The sequence below is a fragment of the Lathyrus oleraceus genome, unplaced genomic scaffold (genome assembly GCF_024323335.1).
Source record: "Lathyrus oleraceus cultivar Zhongwan6 unplaced genomic scaffold, CAAS_Psat_ZW6_1.0 chrUn0384, whole genome shotgun sequence".
NCBI classification, from domain to species: Eukaryota; Viridiplantae; Streptophyta; class Magnoliopsida; order Fabales; family Fabaceae; genus Lathyrus; species Lathyrus oleraceus.
The window spans coordinates 41435-46586 of record NW_026112775.1 but is presented as its reverse complement, the minus strand read 5'-3'; the positions used below and the strand labels follow the sequence as shown (position 1 = coordinate 46586).

The window sequence follows — 5152 nt, the reverse complement described above, 5'->3', positions numbered from 1 at the left end:
AACTTGGGATAAATCACTTGGACTTTTCAAAGTTGATTTGAGGTGATTTTGAAGTTTGACCTTTCTTTAATATTTTAATTCAAGTTTATTTTTAAATATTAAAAATGCCAAAAATATTTTGTTCATTTCTTGACTTCCAATCTTCATCCCACTTCTGTTCACTACAACATTTTAACTATACCACAACGCGAAAAAACCGTTGCAAAATATAAAAAAACCGTTGCATTTACTTATGAAAACGGTTTTTAGGCCGTGTCAAATCGAGGCGTTGCTTTAGTCTTTAGGAACGGTTTTTTATCCAACAACAACACCTTTTTTAGACCGTTGTCGTAGTTTTCTTTAGAGAACGGTCTCAAACAACAACGGTTAGACTCTGTTTCAAATGAAAACCGTTGCCATTGTCATTTTTTAGAGAACGACTATTTTATGTAATATAGCAACGGATTTTAAACGTAGTAAACTTTAAACCGTTCTAATAGATAAATATTTTAATTTCTCCTACAAAGCTACAGTAACGCTTTATATCCTACAAAAACATTTATAACTGTGGCCAGAAATGATATTTTTAAATTAAATTAGAAATTATTCATATCATTATAAAAATCTCTACATTTAAACATCTTCGAATTACATATCATAAAATCATTCATCATTCATAATAAAAATAATATCTTTAATCCGTAAAAGTAAACTTAAACATATACATCTACATCTACATCTCTTCATGTCCGAGTGATTGAAAATCTTCACTGATATTATCATTCATAACCTGCAAAATAAAAGTAATATAATTTAAATAAGGTTATTATCCGAAGGCTCTAAAATTACAATGCAGTGTTAAAATAGTAAAGTTCAGTTACTACATCATATCAGTAGAAAAGTATATAGTTGCAGAGCATTTGAGATCAACTTACCATCTCACCTAAAGCAAGAGCTAAAAAATATGTGCATCATTCACAACAACAGAATAGGAACCTTAGCAGAAGGTAATGCTAAATATAACTTGTCTTGTATTCCATGGAGAAATTTGTTTTTGTACATAGTTAGAGAGTATTATGCGGCTTTAAAAAATAGAAAATGTAACACATGACAGGAAATAATTGTAGACAGTTGTTGAATTGAAAAATAGATTATTAAATTAGATAAAGTGTATAGAGTCTATCATAGATATGGATATAATTAGCTCAATATTGTGCCAGCTACTGAAAATATTGAACAAAGTTTCATTTATGTCATAATCCCTAAAAACATAAAAGGCACAAATATGTATTCGTCAGCATTCACCAAGAATCCATATATTAAAAGTTAGAACCAAAACAAAAGCTCATCTATTTCACTTCTAAAATAATTCCCAGAAAGCTCCCTGACTTGATTACCAAATTCACAATTTTCATATAACAGACTACCTACTAGCTATATGTTGGTGTTTTTCATTTCACACAAAATAAATGGATTCCACACAAAATCAATTTGATTTGTATATTTAGGCTTTAGAGAAATGTTAGCTTAAGGATATAATCAACAATCTACCAAATCTCTTGAACTCTAGAAAACCCCGATACTCCAAAATAGTCAAAGACTCAAAGTATCGGTGTCTAACACATATCTGACACCATATACCTGTCCGATATAGAAAACTATATATCATGTTTGATTATAGCACACATTTTCAGAACTGTTAGATTAAAACACATTCAATCATAATAACATATCCTGTGAAATTAGTGGTCTAAACTTTGTGCCTATATACTATTTAAGACTACATGCACAACAAAAACTTTTGTGTTTCTCCCAGCTAATTCATTCATGGAAAACATACTGCTATCATAAAGTAATCCTCACACTATACATCAGTAATAACAATTACAATTTTTTGTCAAGAGAAAGGACTTAGTTCCAAGGAACTCATTTCATATCAATTTATTCAATCTAATGTGACTCACTTACAAGGCAAAACATAACAAATATGAATAAATTAGACAATTTAGAGAGGACTTCAAAATGCATCTACTCATATATGAAGAAATAACATAGATTAAACTTACAATATGAATGTCTAATGATGGCGAGATAGGAGCACGAAACAAAGATGAACGGCAATGAGAGAGTATGGACTGAAAATGAAAACTAGTGTTAAAGAAATGATAAGTGTGAAACATTTGTAGAATGAGGAAGGAACAAAAAGATTAAACTTACAATATGAATGTCTAATGGCGGCAAGACAGGAGCCGGAGAGAAAGATGAACGGAGGTGAGAGAGTATGCGCTGAAAATGAAAACTAGTGTTAAAGAAATGATAGGTGTCAAATGCACACACAAAACAGTTACAAGATCAAAATTGTTAATTTGTAGTAATTAAGTAGCCTAGATAACTATTCCAATTCAGATGATATGTGACAAAACAGTTACTAGATAAAAAAACTCTTCTACTCCTGTAACTTGTTCAACAAGTTCTCTAACCAAGACAAGTCACCACTTCATTTATACACACAAGTTGTCTTGCAACATTATATACTAAAATCATATAGCAAAAAAGTTGTATACTCCTTAAAAAACACATACACATATTTTAATTGAATACATACTAACTGTATAATAGACATCCCAAAGTATCTAATATATCAAACTGCACCTAAAAGCCAAATCTCTTTCTATTAATTCTACTTAACTCTTCAAGCTAGATAAGTAAGATAACTGTTAGAATTAAGCTGTTACATTGCACTTGGAGAAATTTAGACAACTCAATCTTTTCAAAAAATTATATATTAATAGGTGAAAGTCATGTTGATCTCATTCAAATAAGAAGTTATCTCATTCATTTCATTATAATATTATTTGGGGAATGTATACAAATTATGAATCAATATCTTAAAGTGCCATAGCACGTTAAATGCCAACACAATAAACATACTTAACAAACAAACTTACACCTGGTCTCTTCCAACACCAACCGAAACATGCAATCTATCAATCATTCTTACACCTTTCAAATTAACTTTTTATTTATTGAAAAAGCCAAAAAGCAATTTATTAATTAAGGCACAAGATGTGCAACCAGGACCCCACAGTCATCACAAAGAAACTAGTACAAGAACCAACAGATATGCTTCTATACCAGATTCAACCAAATTAACAAAATAAAACACTACCATAAACATAACTCATCTACCACCTCCTATTACAAACTTGAGGAAAATAAGCCAGCATTCAATATTCATTCACCTCTGCCGACGCAGCAAAGATGAGAAAAGATACACTCTAAACGCCTTAGACCAACCAGCAAATTTTCAATGAACCAAGTGCCAAGCCAATAATAAAATGTGCCTCAGAGCTAGACTCAAAAACACGGTCCCAAAACCGGAGCGCCAACATAACAACCCTGCAAACCCTCTACAAGTTGTCAACTCATAAACGGTAGAATATCATGCCTCACTGCACTGACAGATCAGAGCTACACTGATGACAGCAGAAGCCAACAGGACCCTAATACAAGTCGGTTCGACACCTCCAAAACTACACTTTTTGCAGCACACACAGACCCAGAAATACAAACCAGAATGACATAATCAATCAAAAGACAACAGCCTGACAACATTATAACAGCTGAAACCATAGGGGAAGCATTTGACTGCAACTTAGCAACATTAACTAAAATACAACATTGCAGACTTGAAGAGATTATTATCCAAATCATTAGTTGAGCTTATTGGTTATTCAAAAGCCTAAGTATTGCTCCCCTGTTATCCCAAGTTCACATAACTTAATAGGAAAAATATATTTCCTTCATGATTTACACAAACAATAAAGTAGTTGTGATTCAGATTTCATGCATCTCTATATGTTAAACAATAAACCCTAAAGTTGAGTCAACAAGCCCAACTGTGACTCCCACAACACCAATTACTAGAAATCTTAAACCCTAAAAAATCAAAAATTCAAAGTAACATAGTTTCAATTTATGATGTGATTCCAACAATCATTAGTGAGAAAAATACAATAAAAAATTAAACCCTAGCAAGAAAGCAGTCAAGAGACATGAGAAAAGGGTACAAATTAAAGATTACATGAATAAAGAAAGATAAATAGGTTGAACTAAGAAGTGACAAGACCAACTTGAGAGAGACCAAGAGTTACCGGCGGGAGGGAATCTGACAACAGAGGAGCCAAGAGTGAGTTACCAGTGTGAGCTTCGATAACCCCCGTTCACGAGTGACCGTCGTGTTCTTTGTTAACCTTCGTTCTCGAGTGACCAGTGCGAAGAAGCTTACATAGGATATACAATCGGTAAGGACAAATCGTACAAACTAGAGAGAATCATGTGTGCGATAAGGAGAATGCATTGGGTTCTGATTGATTTGCTTGATGAAAGAAAGGGTTAGAGTTTGTGAGGGATTGTTCTATTTGTTTAGCTTGAAGGAGAAAACTCGTGAGATTTTGGTTAAGAATGATTATTCTGAAGAAGAAGAATAGTCATGCGAAAGGGTTAGGGATCAGAGAGGGAAGATTTTGTTTTTAGCGCTCAATTTTTGGAAAGGGAACGACTGAAATTTTGCTTTAGCGCTTAACTTTTCTTTTAGTGTTCAATGAGAATAGATATCTCTATTCGATTTCACGTTTTTCATATAATAAATATTTTATTAAATATATTAGAAACACGTTTTTAATATGGATATTTCTCTTTGTGGTCTACTAGAACAGTTTTTTAGCGTTGCATAAAATTTATAAGAAATATACACCCTATCACAACGATATATGAAATTGGTTGTCTTATTACTCTCTACGAGAACGCTTTTTTTACCACCCTAAAATTAGGCGTTGCCATAAGTTAAAAATGTTGTAGTTGTTTTTGATTGTTTGACCATGATCTTCAACGTCATAAGTCAACACTTGTTGATTGGTATATTCCATTTTATTTTAATGCACTTTATTCTTTTCATGTCCATTATCTTCTCCATCTTCTTCTTCTTCTCTTCTTTTGGATCAATGAGTTAAAGGTTAATAAGTTATCATTGATTAGGGAGGTTTAATCTTCCTTGATTCAAATCTAATTCATCTTGATCAATTGATCAAGTGAATGGCTTTGCATTAAGGATAGATTGCTTCCTAAATCATGCAAAGGACTTAAACCAATACAAGATCATTTCTCTTCCTCT

General features: G+C 32.3%; 1 long non-coding RNA gene across 1 annotated transcript; it reads right to left on the bottom strand.

The window, feature by feature from the left end:
- Window positions 1-562: 562 nt before the first annotated feature.
- Window positions 563-4604, bottom strand: LOC127114128 (uncharacterized). The gene is made up of 3 exons (XR_007800094.1): window positions 4134-4604; window positions 2197-2265; window positions 563-2114 (listed from the first exon to the last, which is right to left on the bottom strand). It is a non-coding gene; the product is annotated as an uncharacterized LOC127114128 (long non-coding RNA).
- Window positions 4605-5152: the final 548 nt, after the last annotated feature.